This window comes from Macrobrachium rosenbergii, chromosome 54, assembly GCF_040412425.1.
Source record: "Macrobrachium rosenbergii isolate ZJJX-2024 chromosome 54, ASM4041242v1, whole genome shotgun sequence".
Lineage (NCBI taxonomy): Eukaryota > Metazoa > Arthropoda > Malacostraca > Decapoda > Palaemonidae > Macrobrachium > Macrobrachium rosenbergii.
Genome location: NC_089794.1, coordinates 41,461,319 through 41,479,001, shown reverse-complemented (window position 1 = coordinate 41,479,001; position 17,683 = coordinate 41,461,319). Strand labels below are relative to the sequence as shown.

The 17,683-nt window shown below is 42.8% G+C and overlaps 1 protein-coding gene across 1 annotated transcript in view; it reads right to left on the bottom strand.

Moving 5' to 3' along the window:
- Positions 1–13,527, bottom strand: part of LOC136835018 (uncharacterized) — a 56,180-nt gene extending 42,653 nt beyond the window's left edge. Inside the window, exon 1 of the mRNA XM_067098055.1 lies at positions 13,228–13,527. The gene's annotated coding sequence lies outside the window, so the exon portion shown is untranslated. The remainder of the gene's footprint in view (positions 1–13,227) is intronic.
- Positions 13,528–17,683: the final 4,156 nt, after the last annotated feature.

The following is a 17,683-nucleotide window of genomic DNA, read 5'->3' as shown; positions in this document are numbered from 1 at the left end:
GCAGTACCCCACTCCAGTAAGGGGTCAAAGGAGCGAGCATGGACGCCGGATATCCCCTCCTTCATGCAGTTAAACGTGGACCCCGCGGACTCGGAGGTTTACCTACCTCCCATCACACCCGCGCCTGCCCCGCGCCGAGGCCCTCCCGCAACTCCACACCAGCGCCCCGAACACACAACAGCCGGGCAACACAATCGCGGGCCGCCCTCACCGTAAAGCTGCCGCCGTTTACGCAGGGGGAACCCATCGATGTGGCTGCGCGGGGTGGAGAGCCACTTCAGAATCGCGGATCTGACGGACGAAATCCTACAGGCCGACACAGTGCTCAACGCCCTTCGGAGGACGTGTACAGAAAACTCATCTCGCGAGTACCGAAACACACACCCTCACATACAGCACCACAAAAAGTTCCTCCTCGAAGCTTGCTCTGCCCATCGCCTTGCCGGGCCGCCCGTGCTATTGACCTTGCCATAAACCCACGCCACGACCTCAATTCAAGAGACGCTTGGGGCATGGTCGTAGATCTCCTGTCACTACCAGACTTGGGTGGCACAAAAAGCGGCAGGAGATAAGCTTCACACGGAAAATCTACCTTCGCCAACTCCTCCCGGTACGCAACCAGATCGCTCACCCCTACACCATGCCTGTCGAGGACCTCGCAGAGACGGCGCAACACCTCACAGACTCCGTCAAGGCTTCACAGCGGCTAAAACCGGCCACACAGCCGGTCAGCTCCGTCCAGCCTGAAGAGGACCTAGAGCAGCCCGTCAACGCCATCGCCAACAGACGTCCACGAACCACAGCAGATGGAGGTCCCCGGGCTTCTGTCGCTACCACAAGTGGTTCGGAAAGGACGCCCGAAACTGCCTGCCGCCCTGCTCATTCGCCCGTTCAAAAAAGCGGGGGTGGCGACCAGCAGGACAGGCCGCCATGGCAGCCGAAGAACCCAGGGCCTCAAAAACAGTAGGTTTTACGTCCGCGACACCGTCTCCGGCAGGATGATGCTGGTCGACACAGGGCCTTTAAATCGGTCTTCCCAGCATCCAGAGGACCGCACCAGACACCAGACCGGCCGCTTTCCTGACGGCCGCCAACGGAACCCCATCCTCTCCTACGGCACCAGGCTCCTGTCGATCTCCATCCTTGGCCAGAGTTACTCCTGGGACTTCATCGTCAGCGGACGTAGGAACCCCCACTCCTGGGGGCCGATTTTCTGGCGCACTTTGGCCTGCTAGTCAACGTGGGGCGCAAGCGCCTCCTCGATACCGACTCCTGCCGGTCTCTCCCATTAACGGCGGGACCCAGACCCACCATCAGCGCCGTCGCCCCCCACCAGTATGCACACCTACTGTCGGAGTTCCCTGAGATATTTAAGCCTGAGCTTCGCCAAGTCCCCGGGGCCCCAGCCAAGCACGGCATATACCACCATATAGTGACTAAAGGGCCCCGACACATGCGAAAGTTCAGGCTTCCCCCTCAGCGCCTTCAGGAGGCAAAAAAGCATTCGCGGAAATGGAACAGATGGGCATCTGCAGGAAAGCCTCCAGTCCATGGGCCTCCCCTCCACATCCACATGGTGCAGAAACCGGACGGCTCCTGGAGACCCTGCGGCGACTACAGGCGGCTCAACATTGCAACATAGCCCGACCACTACCCTCTACCCAACATGCAAGACCTCACGGCCTCCTTTCACGGGGCCAAAATATTCACTAAATTGGACCTTCTTAAATCTTATTTCCAGGTACCTGTTGCGCCAGAGGACATACCAAAGACAGCCATCATCACGCCCGCCGGGTCCTATGTGTTCGCCTTCTCCACCTTCGGGCTGAGAACACCGGGCCACCTTCCAGCAGCTCATGGACAGCATCCTGGGGACCTAAAATTCTCGTCTGCTACGTCGACGACATTCTCATATTTTCCAGGTCTCACAGCGAACACCAGAGACTCATCAAAGCAGTCCTCCAGCGCCTCCAAGAGAACGGCCTCGTCGTCCGTTTCGACAAGTGTACCTTCGGCGTCCAGAAAGCAGAATTCCTGGGTCACGAGGTGTCTCCGACAGGCGTCTGCCCTCTTACATCGAAAGTAGCAGCCGTAGCCAAGTTCTGACACCCACCTCCATCAAGGCCGTCCAGGAGTTCCTTGGGATGGTAAACTTCTACAGGCGGTTCATCCCCGGGATCGCGCACACCACGGCCCCTGACGGCAGTCCTAAAGGCCAACCGAAGTCCCTGTCTTGGGGACCCAGCCAGCAGCAGGCCTTTTCCTTGATGAAGGCCGCCCTCACCAAGGCAACCGCCTTGGCACACCAGATCCCAAGGCCCCCTCCAGCTGACGACAGACGCCAGTAACGTCGCCTGCGGTGCTGTTCTGGAGCAAATCATCAACGGCGCCCCCCAGCCCATCGCCTTCTTCAGCAAGAAGTTCAGTCCCGCAGAGACCCGCTACAGCACCTTCGACAGGGAACTCTGCGCGATGTACCGCGCAGTTCGGCACTTCAAGTTCCTCCTGGAAGGGACGCCCTTCACAATCTTCACAGACCACCAGCCACTGGTTCACGCCTTCACGAAGCAGGGGGACGCATGGTCTTCCAGACAGCAGCGCCACCTCTCAGCCATAGCCGAATTTACCTGTTCCGTCAGGTACCTCCCCGGCAAGAAAAATCCCGTAGCAGACGCCCTCTCCAGAGTCGAGTTGAACGCAGTGCAGCTTGGTGTAGATTACCAGGACCTTGCCAGAGAACAGGCCGCTGACCCAGAAACCCCAGCATACCGCACCGCCATCACATCCCTCAAGTGGCGGGACGTGACCTCGACCCCGAAGGCCCCAGCCTGCTCTGTGACATCAGCACAGGTCAGCCCGCCCCTTTGGTTCCAGCCTCACGCCGCCGCCAGGTATTCGACATAATTCACGGCCTCTCACACCCCTCCGGCAGGACCACGGCCAAACTGCTTTCAAAAAGTTCGTCTGGCACGGGGTGCAAAAGGTCACCACGGCCTGGGCAAAACAGTGCCTGCAGTGCCAGACCAGTAAGGTGGGTCGTCTGCACCAGTCGGGGGTAGGCGAGTTCCCACAGCCAGGGCGCCGCTTCGGCCACATCCACATCGACGTCGTCGGGCCCCTTTCCCCATCAGGCGGATCCAGATACCTCCTGACGGTGGTAGACCGTTCGACGAGGTGGCCCGAAGCCACACCATGCAAGAAGCCACCGCCAGCGCGTGCGCCGAGGCCCTGCTCTCCAGTTGGGTTAGCCGCCCGGCGTCCCGGACCACATCACAACCGACATGGGGCCCCGCTTTCCTCCGAGTTGTGGTCTGCCTGGCTCAACTGCTGGGAACCACGCACCACACCATCACAGCGTACAACCCAGCGCCAACGGCCTGGTCGAACGGTTCCACAGGTCCCTAAAGTCATCCCTCATGGCCGCTGCACCGCCGAGGACTGGAAACATCAGCTGCCGTGGGTCCTCCTCGGGTTGAGGACCGCCCCAGAGCCGACGGCACCCCATCCGCAGCTGAACAAACCTATGGGGAACCCCTCGTGGTGCCGGAGAGCTCGTGACGGATGAACGCCACTCCCCATCACTGCAGAGGCTCCGCGACGTGGCGGCAAGTTCGCCCCCTTGCAGGCACTCATACATCGACAAAGCAACCACCTTCATGCCGCCACAGCTGTCATCCGCCACCCACGTCTTCGTCAGAGTCGACGCCGTCCGTCCACCACTAACTAAGCCCTACAGGGAACCCTTCCGCGTGCTGGAACGAAACAGCAAGGCGTTCCAGCTGGCACTCCCAGGCAAGGACGACTGGGTTTCCATAGACCGGTTAAAGCCCGCCTTCCTGTCGGAGAGTCCCGGCAGCGACGCAGCACCCCTTCCGCCCAACCGCACTCCAGCACGCCCTCACCCCCGCAGGCGCGGCCGCCCCAGGAAGGGACCGCCCAACCAGCAGCCTCACAGGCGGGAGGCCCCTCCGTTATCTTCAAGGAGCCGCAGCACCCTTCAGCGTCCCAGCAGATACAGGGGATTAGTCAGACGCGTCCCTCGTCTTGGGAGTATTTGTAAAAGTCACCACATCGGCGCCAGGATAGTGTTTCGTGGCGCCATTAATTAAGTCTCCGCTGATCTTGTTTTCTTTGGTGACTTCCCATTTTCTTCAAGCTCAATTAGTCACGCCTAAAACGTGCCAGGTCACGCATTTTAATCATTTTTACTTTATGCATATTTATACAAATGTCACACATTGTGTATCACATGTTTCTTCATTCACAGGCATCAAGACTGTATCCATATTGTAGCTCTGTATGTTTTGTATTGTAATTTGTACTCGTTCACTGCATATTATTGTTTATTGTTTCGACCTCAGGTCACAGTCAATTCCATTGTCTCTCGCGGCCCGGCGTCAGTCGGCCGCAATATAAGCTGCCTGGATCTGTAATAAAGTAGCAGTAACTTTTACCTGCTCGTTTCTTTGACACCTTACAGGTTCGCTGTTCTTGACAAAATGTTGGGTTCGCTAATCTCGACATGATTCGCTGTCATTCTTGAATGGAACTGGTATGTTATTTGTTTCTTATCTGTTAATTGTTTGTGTTATATTGGTTTTTGTCAATACTGTCGATTTTTTTTATAAGTTGCGGATTTTTGGTTGAAGGTTTTATATTTAGCGTTTCTTTGTTTCTGTGTATAGGGTTGAAGGTTTATTTCATACTTGAAGAAAATATAGAAGAAACGCTGCGGGGATTTGTACTTTCGTGGCAGGAAAATATCTGAAAGTGAGTTTGATATTTACATTGCGTAATGAAAAATGTATTTCTGCATCATTAAATATATTTTCATCTATTTTTCGAAGCTTTAACAGTATCTCTTATCTCTAATTCATACAGCAAAAAATGAAGACGTCACGTCTCGGCTGAAGATCAGAAATTGCTCTTTCTAATAATAATCTACGCTCATGCCGGTCTAAAGTCTGGATAAAGCGCGCAGAGTGCCTCAGATTTGTAGGAATAAAATATAGCGGGTAATAATTACACCCAAAATTTAACACGATAAATCAACAGTCATCGAACGGTAATCCTAAAGGAAATTACATTGCAAAACACAAGAAACCGTAGCGTCACTGCATTAAGTCTAATGAACGGTGCTTTCATAAACGCCCCATGTCATTCACATGGAACAAGCACTCTGGGGCCAGTGACTAGCAATTCAAGCTTCCGAAGAATATTGGTTCCAACTTCCCACCGCACACCCCACACTGCCTTAGCAGCTAATCATGATACAGAGCCAGTGATTTTTTACCTCCCTGGGGTAGACGCAAACCCACGACATCTGAGTGGTATGCCACGACAGTAACCACTATACCAGCGGACCAGCAAAATTCACAAAATCCGGCTCCTGATAACTTAATGTTCGTGAAAAATAATAGATCATGAAAAAAATATTAACAAATCACACTATATAGAAGGGGAATTCTAATGAATGGAACAGGACCGAAAACTTCCAAGACAACAAACCAAAGCTGTCTTCGACCTGATTTGGTTTCATGAACTTTAGGCTGACAAACCACGCACTGGTGCACTTTCGGCCTTTCAGCGCTTGTCCCCTTAGGGGAGTAGTGTCGTCAGGTTCTTTGCAACGTCCCTTCAGTCCCTATAGCTGCAAGCCGTCATTCCTTTTACTGTACCTAGTTCATACTTCCTTTCTTCCATCTTACTTTCCACCCTCTCCTAACAATATTCTTTTACAGTGCAACTGCGAGGTTTTGCTCCTGTCACATGTTTAAAATCTTTTTCCACTCAATTTACCTTTCAGCGCTGAGTAACCTCATAGGTCCCAGCGCTTGGTCTTTGGCCTAATTTTCCATTCCATTCCATTCAGAGCATAAGACGGTGAAAAGAGGGAGTTGGAGTGGTTTGACAGCAACATAAGAGATTCAAAGAATACAGGAGATGAAGCACAAGGACCTAAAAGTGGAACTGGGAGAAAATCCCACAATTGCACTAAAAAGTGCTTGTTAGAGAGGTTGGATAGCAAGACTGAAGAAAGGAAGCGGGAACAGAGGTAAACTAAAAGGCTAATTTTGTGTGGCTGGGTGCCGAATAAAATAGAACAGAATATAGAATTTAGATCCCAGGCCAAGCGCTGGGACCTATGAGGTCATTTGGGGCTGAAACGGAAACTGACAGTAAATAGGTTTGAAAGGTGTAACAGGAGGAAAACCTCGCAGTTGCACTATAAAAAAATATTGTTAGGGGAAGGTGGAAAGTAAGATGGAAGAAAGAGAATACGAATAGAGGTACAATAAAAGGAATGGAAGGGGTTGCAACTAGAGGCCGAAGGGGACGCTGCAAAGAACCTCAAATAATGCCTACAGTGCACCGCATGAGGTGCACTGATGGTACTAATCCCCTACGGAGGCTGGGTGCCGAAGGAATTCTGCGAGCTCCCTCTAGTAAATGACTCTGTACGAGGAAGATTATCTTCGACCTTCCCTGTCCAAGTTCACATTTTCCCTGTTTTTCTACACATTTCGGAAACTGGCTATCCTATATATTTTTTATTTTTTTATCTGGCATCGTTATATTTCATTTAAGGACTCGGTAATCCAGAGAAAGCTTATTTGACAACCTAAATTTCTCACTCAAATATATGTTACGCTTGTTAATAATGCTATCGAGTTGAGAGACTACGAGAAAATCTGTTCATGCGTCCAAAAGTAAGTGGCAAGGTCGCAGCAGTCACCGATTTTACGTTTTGAGTAGGATCTTATCCTTAAATATACAGCATTGATACTAATAAGTGAATATATATAACTTGAATTTAGTATCTTCATAAAGTAATGCCCTTAGCAGATGAGTTAAGTAAGATTTCATCTATAAAAAGTAGAATGTTCAAAACAAGATTTATATTGTAAAAGCGCTTGAGGATCAATGTCATTTATTTCTTACTAAAGAACATGTTCATCTCGAGAAATGGGAGTAACATTTATGTAGATGGCTTAGGTACGTAGATGTAAATGATGTATTAACCACATTGTGACAACTAACAAAAAAAGTATATGTGTATAATATAAAAATATATTTGTATAAAAGGTAACTATGTGCAAAGCTATGTATATTTTCTCAATAAAAGTAAAAAAAAAAAAAATCTTTAGTACATATTGATAATTACGTAATCCAGTATTTGGTATGGCTGTTCCAATCTATGATAAAGTGTATAGAAAATGCATACAAATTTCGGCTTGAAAAACTGTACTTCCGAAACACAAAGACATTGCCTTCGGCGACTTTGCTGTTTACTTCTGGATTTATGAACATATTTTTCAGTCTCTCAACAGCATTATTAACTAACATAAATTGCAAGCATTTATCAACATATATTTGAGGGGAGAAATTTAGGTTATCAAATAAGCTTTCATTCGGATCACCAAGTACTTATATGAAATATAACGATGTTATTCGGGCATGTTACATTCAACCAACCATCGCCAAGCTCCTGCCTATTTGCAGCGCATTATCGCCAGATTAAAAAAAAAAAAAAAAAAAAAAACAGAATGGGTTTAAAGCAAAGTTCATACCACGTTTTAGTCTCACAATTTGTTCAGAGCTTGAACCACAAACAGATTCACTGAAACAAGCCCCAATTGCATTTGTAACAAACAAAATGTCGAATTTACAGCCAATGCCAAAATCCCGAAAGGGGAAGGAGTCATATCCGGTTTGAGTTAAAAAAAAAAAAAAAAAAGTTTAGGCAAGAGAATTATATTTCTTGCCAAGATCAGACAAGCACATTTTCAAATGACTTTGGTACCAATGATAGTATCAGTTAATCTGCCTCTAAGTTTTCACACGGTATATATTTCCAAATTCTTACATGCGTGAAGACAAATAAATTTCGGTGCGTAAGTGACACCAGTAAAATCACGTTATGGCTGAAATAATTTAGTTCAACACAACGTTCTCTTCCTTGGATTAATCCCTCAAGTTCAATGCCACGAGATGGTCAATGCACATTTATTTATACTGATAAACAACGAATCGTTCAGAACTGCAATGAATAACGAGTATTAACACATATTCGAGTTCAACCGCAATTCATGACAAACCGCCCAATTCTCATTAAAGTCCTCTAGACTCATAACCATAGACTCAGACTCTAACGGTTACCGCCAACTCCATCACCACAGATTTCTCCTTTACCACATTTATAAATAAAGAGAATGGTTATGATTTGGAATGCCTTACTCATCACGACACGCTCTACCATTGTCTGCAGAGTTTACCATGTGATGCAGGGTTTAAATATTAGCTGTGCTGAAGTTTTATGCATTGAGTCCACGGAACTTTTTCGGTGAATTCAAATAATAGGACATACACGTGACGAGTTTCGTGAGAATTTAAAATCTAGTGCCGATATCCCAAGCTTCACTAGTGACAGTTCAATGACGTTTTTTTAATACATCACAGGGAGTGCATGGTAACCGCTCCACGCTTGTTAACTTGTTTGATATCTGTTCCACACGCGACAGACTTCTGTTACTCTTGCATAAAAATGTGTAAGAAAATATATATATATATTTCCAAGATTCAAGACTTAAACTGCTATTATTTTTATTTATTCAGCCATTCTAAGGCTATGTCAGCAATGGTATTTCCCCTTCCATCCATCAGACATTGCCAAGTTCTCCCACAACCTAAGAGAGAGAGAGAGACAGGCTATACAGTAAGCTTCATATTTCCCTACACACACAGAACGAAAGATAATTGTTTTTCATTTATTTAATTCCATGTCTTACGGCGTAAGTTCTTCATTCTGAGATCCCTTACCTCGTATATTAACAGTTTTCCCAACCCAGGATAAAACCGTGTGCTCAAAACTCCAGCACCTGTTCTGAGCCTTGACAAAACTTACAAAACATTTTTGTCCTCTCCTCCATAGTTTGTCTTGCTTAGGTCTATTAGCCTAGATGAAACCACCATGTTCTTGGCGTCTCTGTATACACAAACCACTTTGATATATATTATAGTATCGCATACGCAAAGAACGACCCTCTCCCTAACACTACATATTCCTTCTTTCGACTGTCCCTTTCCTTGCCTAACATACATATCGTATTTTGCTTTGTCGGTCCTGATTACCAAAGAACCTACCATAAACACGACGATACCGCGTTGAATTGACCGAAAGGGTGGAAAAAAAAAAAAAAAATTCACAAAACCTTTGTTTACGTTTCCTCCTAATATAAAAAAACTTAGGCTCAAGAGAAATTCACTTAGAGAGCTTTATAAAGTAGTCATTTACAACTGGTGACGATTGCTTACCAAAAATTCCCTAAACCTCGCCCTATTCTCATTTATACTTATGGTGTAGCTTGAAGCCAGCCATGAGGCGCAGAGCAAGGAAAGGGTGAATAAAAAGAGCTTTTTAAAGACGGGAGGCTATGGATGAAGGTTTGGGCCTCCAAATTGGCATATTGCAATTCAAATAAAGCTTAACCATGAGAATGTTTCAAGTTTTAACAGAAGATAATGGCCATTGTGCAATCCAATGGTTGTTTACGCAATACTTGTTGGTTGATTTTTTAATATTCCGAGGGCACTAACATGGCTTAATATAGCTTTTAAACAGGCACTATACTTTTTCAGTACTTTTGCAAAAACTTAACTTGCATATACTTTGGATTGTTTTATCAAATCTTATGTGAACTCTTCACGTCAAGTTCTATAATCCTCACGTGTCTGAAGAACACACACACACACACACACACACCTGACTGAGGTCTTCGACATGATTGGTCTTTTCAACAAAATATTCCTCCCAAGTCTGAATGATTTTAGAGAGAGAGAAGGAACGTTTTCTTTAGACAGTAAGAAAAAACACTTAAAACAAAAAATTTCTTTGCAGCAACCTTTCGGCCCGACCTTTTTGCCTTCCGAATTTTACTTTTCGTCAGTTCTCTTTAGTCTTGTCTTATGTACCTATCCTACCAATAATTTTATAAGAATTAAATTTCCATTCCTTACAAACAAACCGTAAGGGTGAGCCTGTAACTCTAGCAATGGAACTCACAAACTTTATGGTCCCTAAAATTGTGATCCTTTTATGACGTTGCTTGTGATCATTGACATAAAGCCATGGTTCTCTAATTTACTTTCTCAAACATAAAAAGTATGAAGTATATATTTTCCACACACCTCTTGACAAACAAAGGCGAATATTACTCTATTCTACAGCAGGTAGATAAAGAGAGAAACGGACAGTCTTTCAATATAACGGCTATTTGTTAAATGTCGAAAACCAGTCATGCCTTGCAGGCATCTGTCGTACTGCCGCCGACAATGACAATTCTCCAAGCGATCATTCGTTATTGACAAAACCAACAGCTGTGACCTTATTTTGGGAAAATTTCTTCCATTTCCAGAAAAATAAGATTTGTTCACAATTTTTAACCTCAACAGTTTGTTGTCTGGTCCTATGGTACTAACTATGGAGCGGGATTTTAAATGCGCCTCGCTAGGCCGACGAAACCCACACCATGGAAAATGACGCCGTTGTCATCGTAGTTGCAGTTTAAAGATGCCAGGAAACTTATTCATATAATCGTAAAAACGTTTGTGCAAAAATACTCTGGGGTTACAGTTAACTACATTCTGTTACAGACACCGTAACGGCAGAATTGCTTTATCGGCACTTGATATCACGTGACACATCACATAACAATATCGGGGTGACGCTGCCTTGCTTCCCAAAAACGCATTCAAAATTCTGACCCGTGAACCGAACGAAGCAGCTTACGGTTCATTTCCTCTGTGATATATTTGAAATAAGAAGTTCACATTGCTTCATATGACGAAGTCTGAACTGTTTAGAACAATGTATACTGATGATGTATCTCATGCCAATAAGATGAAGCCGAAAGACGAAATACTGACATAAAACCATTACTGTTTATGAAATATTCGAGTAGCGATCTTCTGTTTTCTTTATTTTTCAAAGTTTGGCAGTTTTCCCAAACTATTTTTTTCATTCTGCTTCAAAAGAGAATACGAATTAGGTTTTCATTACTGACTTAACTGCATTATTTTCTCAAGACCCATTTCACTGAGGTTAAACGTTAATGTCAAAAGCAGTCGTCTTAAACGTTAAATTTAAAATGCTTTCAAGTAAGAAATAGCCATAATTTCTTAATTAAAACATTTACAATAATCTCAGGATTTTTCAACTTGAGGATTCAGTTCTTGCACCCAATATAGGTGGTACTATAGGCTATTGCACGTTAGTACTAGTTAGTTAGAAAAAGCCTAATCGAACTTGAGCGAGCTTAGATAAGCATAAATAACTAAAAGGTTTTCTGTGGCATGATATCTTAAGATGCCCCGAAATGTGCTCGAATAACAGCTTCAAGGAAAATCAAAGACCCATAAAATGGGCCACATTTTGTCTCTTCAGCAGCACGGAAGATTGAGGTCTCACTATAACAGAGAAATGCCTATACAGGTGCTGCAGTTTTTACAAGAAAATTTCTTACCGTCAAAAAACATCAGGTTTCTGACATACATAATATTTTACGCTAAAATACAACCATTCGAGCACTCGAGTCACGAAAATGCTGAGAGAGAGAGAGAGAGAGAGAGAGAGAGAGAGAGAGAGAGAGAGAGAGAGAGAGAGAGAGAGAGAGTTTGAAAATAATAAATACTGCCTAATCATTGCTCAAGCAACCCTGCTAAATTTCATTACAAACATTGTAAAGACTTCTTTTTTCATTTTAAAGCTACCTCATTCGCCCTCTAACGGTTGCATTAATGATAAACCTTGTTGCACATCTTCCCAACCATTATGGAGTGCTCCATGAGCGTGAGCCCGAGTTGGCACAAGGTCAGTTTAATCTACAACAAGAACAACTCAAAGCACCTTCATGTTTCTAAACCACCATCCAGCTTCCATGGCATGTTCTGTGGCTCCCTCATCTAACATTCATATGCTCTTCCTGGGGATTTGGGCACCTCAGTCTACAGCTTTTGCAACTTAGTCAACTGAACACTTCCAAAGTCTCTCCTTTCCATCGGTCTCCATATATATATATATATATATATATATATATATATATATATATATATATATATATATATATATATGTGTGTGTGTGTGTGTGTGTGTGTGTGTGTGTGTGTGTGTGTGTGTGTGTGTGTGTATTATATATATATAATATATATATCTGCGCTTATTTCCGCACCTTTCTCGTTCATTCACTGTGACAAGGCACTTCACAATCATGACTAACTTGCCTCAAAGCTACGATGACCTTTTTAAGTGCATTGGCATATTTTCATGGAATAAAAAAATATACTTGAAAATGTTATAAAAAATTCATTCATATAAATGTCAAAACAAGGGATTCTTCATTACGAAGTGAAATCCATTCGTAAATGCAAGTAAGCTACTTCCCTATAACTGTACCGATTTGGCGAAAGGACGTGCAGATAATTGGACCAAATTAAAATGCATATTTACCTCGACAGTTATTCCCAAGTAAATGATGGGTGTAGTACCAGACCAATTAACAATTGAAGGCTTTCATTAAATGACTCAGAGTTTTTGTAAAGAAAGCATAACTAAGTTAAACAACGAAATTATCGCAAACGACGGCAATATCAGTATTAATTACGAACATTTTACAGAGTTCGTTACATTATATCGCAACAGAATTGTCCCATGCATACCAAATGAATCGATAATTAACGGTGATGCTTAAAGCGTGAAATCGTCTTTGATCGGCTTCATTTTTTTGAAAAGTTGATCAAGAAACTAGGAAGGCATGAATGACTCATCACAAACCTTCGAACATGACATCTGTTTAAGAACAGCCCAAGTTCTAGAGTCTAGACCGTGGCACAGTCATAAATTCGCTATTAGACAGTACAACAGTATTGTATTCTTCTGGCTCTGGAAATATTTCTATCACTATTCTTTTTTCTTTCTCTCACTTGAAAGTTGAATAACTTATTTGCAATGTCTGCCTATGAATTTCTGATAAAAAAATTCCAAGACTAGGCCTATATCGTTTTAATTCAAACAGCATTGTTTTAGTCCATAACAATCTTCTGTCGCACTACGGCATGGTTGTACAGAATCCAAGAATAAGATATGTGCAGTTACAAATCTTATAATACTAATGAAATTGGCAACTAAAACGTGATGTAACTTAAATACTAACAAGTGACAACAATACTTACTAAAGATCCTCGGCAGTACTTTAAGTTTCTTGACTTTATCGGAAAGGCCGTTTTTAAAACAGTTCCATTTAAAGTACGTCTAAATGATGGCCACGGTATTTTTCACGGTGTAATATACTTTAAGAAATCTGTCGAGAACACAATTTTTTTCCATATATCAAGATTCTACAATGCACAGAACTGGGCCAGAGGCAGTAAGTACTATAGTCACGGGATGACAGACTTTCAACTTTCCACGACGCAGTCCACGAAGTGACTGTCGCCAGTGACGGTGATACTTAACGAGTAACTCTCTCTCTCTCTCTCGCGCGCACGCGCGCGCGAGACATCTCCGGCTATGCTAAAACATTTCCGGAATCTTCATTTTTTTTTAATCATCCCAAGCGAATTGAACCTCTTTCGGTAAAGAAACAAGTGAAGCTTTTGAGTCTCTTGAACGTACTATTCGGTTATTGTACAAATGGGGTCGTTTTTTCCACAAGTTCATTTTATTTCAACGAATTTTGCTATGCAAGGTTATGACCTTTGTATTCATTTAGTAAAAACAACAATAAAAGTAAAAGCTAAAGCTCAGGTCGAGGCAAAGTGACCAAATTCATTTATTTGCTCTAGTAAAGAGGATATTGCAAGCGACACGAGTGGTCCTCTGGAACGTACCCTGCCCCACAAATTTCACTGTAACGTCGACTTTTTGAGGGCTGCATTTAAGCAAGAGCCCGTACTGGCACAAGACCAGCTAAATCAACATGAGCAAAAACAAAGTATGTCACCCCACCGTGTGAGGTTATCATGAGTATTTCATTGATTATAGATGAGACGCTGTGCGCACCACGCGATTTTATCTGGTGAAATTCTTCGACCAGAAAATTAAGGGTCTTATTCTGAACTGTGCTCCACGTACAAAAGTGCACTCACTGAAGGAGCTATTTAAATCAGACTGCGGTTTATATAATCTATATGTAACAAGAGCAACACGATAGCATTATTATTATTATTATTATTATTATTATTATTATTATTCTATGAAGAACAAGCCAAAGGTAATTGACTTGCCGAGCAAACTTCCAAAAGGTGCAATCCCCATATGTGTAAAGAGAGAAAACTTAGACAAGGTGAGTTAAAAACCAATGAAAATAATAAACGAACACATTAATACACTGAACATAATGAAAATAAATTATATATTAATGTAGATATGTATATATACAATATATATATATATATATATATATATATATATATATATATATATATATATATATATATATATATATATATATATATATATATATATATATATATATATATATAAGCCCTCCAGTTTTCAGCAAGTTACTATGGGGTAAGGTCGCTGGCCCTAACCTTTGTTCACCAAGACCCACAGCAGTTGTCTAACTAACAGGCAACCAATTCACTGCTTATATCAGCATAGGCGCTAACTCCAGTACCACAGGCACTCAAGACGACAGCTGAAATTTCCCTTTGGCATGAACTTACGAAAGAGTGCAGAGAAAAACAAGTAAAGAATGCACCGAAGATTCTTCGGCGCCATCGACTTTTCTGTACAGCATATAAGTTAGAGTATATCTTAGTTTAACCAGACCACTGAGCTGTTTAACAGCTCTCCTAGGGCTGGCCCGAAGGATTAGACTTATTTTACGTGGCTAAGAACCAATTGGTTACCTAGCAAGGGACCTACAGCTTATTGTGGCATCCGAACCACATTATAGCGAGAAATGAATTTCTATCACCAGAAATAAATTCCTCTAATTCTTCATTAGCCAGCCAGAGACTCGAACTCTGGCCTAGCGAGTGCTAGGCGACATCTCTACCGACTCTCCCAACAAGGAACTGTACAGCGTATAATGCTGTATGAAACTCTAAGCCACGGCCCATGAAACTTTCAGCCTCAGCCCGGTGGTGACCTGACGTGTTGTTAGCACCTACAGTGGTGCCAGACGCACGATCATGGCTAACTTTAACCTTAAATAAACTAAAAATTACTGAGGATAGAGGGCTGCAATTTGGTATGTTTGATGATTGGAGGGTGGATGATCAACATACCAATTTGTAGCTCTCTAGCCCCAGTAGTTTTTAAGATCTGAGGGCGGACGGAAAACTAAAAATTACACACTTTGCAAAAAAAAAGAAACGGATGGTTCGAGAACATATTTACTGGAGCGATGTATAACAATTCTTCACGTATCTATAATGCTCCCCTATCTCTCAGTACTTTTTATTGTTTCCTGATTTTTAATTGCCTTACATTTATGGCTAGTTCTTGGAAAGGATATTCATTCAACGACTTTCTTCTGTTTCTGTTAGTTGGAAAGTCAAGAGGTCCACTCCCTTTCACACCTTACCATCCTTACGTAAACATACATACATACATACGTATGTATGTATGTATGTATGTATGTATGTATGTATGTATGAATTAAAAATCGATACTAAACAAAACAAAATGAGGGCTGGATAGAATCCATTCTTTTCTGAATAATTATCATATTTTTAATATTTTCCATGTTTTCAATAACGGCATACTGCTTTTCCCACTAGTAAGACCACATTTCTGTGCGTATTCAAACATCTCGATGTTCACAATAGGATTACTTGAAATAAAATTTCCCGAGTTGATGCGAAGAGATGAGAATTTACTCGGCAAACCAGACGGCAGAGATTGTGTGCAGTTATCTCATTATTTATTAGCCGCACGACTGAAATTCAAAGATGTGCAGATCTCTGCGGTTTCAACTGATGCTCTTGTTGGAGCTAGCGTAAGTCAGCTTAATTTACACCAACCCACCTGCATACTAGTCTCACCCTTCGTCTTACTATAAGAGAACATTCAAAACGGTCTAAATAAGATACAGGCTTGACTATTGCCATAAATACCCCCTAAAAAATGGCGACTTTGCCTGATGGGATACGACAACCGATCCCAAACCTTGGGCTGAGCACCAGCCTCAGTGACCTTCCATACTCGGGCTGCACACGTCGTTTCAGTGTTTTACCTTTAGCTTATTCGTCACCAGTACCTATTTATTGTTATAGGTGAAATCATTTAATATCTATTCACTCCAATTCATTGCTTCTTCTTTGTTTTTTTTTACACTAATTTGTTTATAGGCCTATATATAATCATTCCATTCTGTGGTATATGCCAAGTTGTTAAGCAAGTTAATGTCCTCGTAGCTTATACGGTTTGTAAATAATGATGTAAGTACATTAAAAAAATCATTAAGGAAATGAACCGTATTTTAATAAAGGTATACAGGGCGTTCTATACATTTTGCGTTCTCATACGAAATTTTGTCAAGGCAAATTGGCACATCCGGAAAATCTTTCATTGTGAATATGTGAGTTTGAAGATGTACAGAAATTCTAACAAGTTGATGTAATAAGTTGACACGCCAGGCAATGCAAACCGAATGCCCAAGAACTTCCAGTGACTACAATATTATCGTTGCAATTAATTATAATATATAAAAGCACTTATTTGCAACAAAATACTAACCCATTTCACCAGAACCTACCACGCTTAATGGTTGTAACGAAACATGCGAAAAAGATCATTTTATCAACTTTGCGTATTACATTCGGAGGTATGCGTGACGAAGTAAAGTTACATCACAGGATAATGACGATACTTTTACAACCATCCCATCTCGTTCCTAAACTACCTAACGAGATTTTGGTCCAAATTACATTTAATTGCTAGAGGGCTATGGAATGCACCTCTGGCATAATTGAAAATGGCGTCACTTAGAGTAATTTCCTTATAAATATGCAAAATAAAGTAATCCCAGAATCTGCTCCTTTTACAGTCTCAATTCCTCCTTCCCAGATTAGTCTTCTTCACGGTAGAGGAAACATCCACGCAGCAGAGTGCGTCCCGCTTTTCCTTAGCCACCCGTCTCTCGGAAGGTAGACTTTCCCTCATTCATGTTCTTGTCACGGATGGGTTATCAATCCGACATTCTTCCCTTTCTTTCTCTCTCTTTCCCATTACCGTTACAAAACGACAACAATGCCGCTGAATAAATTAACTTTCTATCTCTCGATCCCCGGCTTCTTGACAGTCTTCCTCAGTAACAATTATGGCCATTAGATAAGAGATTAACGTAGACATTACCGTCGTGTTTGAATAAAAGAAAGAGAAATTCTCGGGTTCCGTAAGAAGAGTGTCTTGAGAAATAAGAGCTTTAATTGCGCCCCTGATTAAAAAGCATCCTTTTAAACATTACACAAGACCACAGAGTAGTAACTGTAACGAAGAAATTAGCACGTGGCTTTTTTTTTTATGACGTCTGAAAACGCAGTCTTGAAATAAATGCTACTTCGTAAGAAATTGCGTAAACGGGAGGACCACTAAACAGTAGATTGCTATAAATTATCTTCACAGTCATTGGTATTAAAATCACTTTCCAGAACAGTTGGTATTGCACCTGAAGGT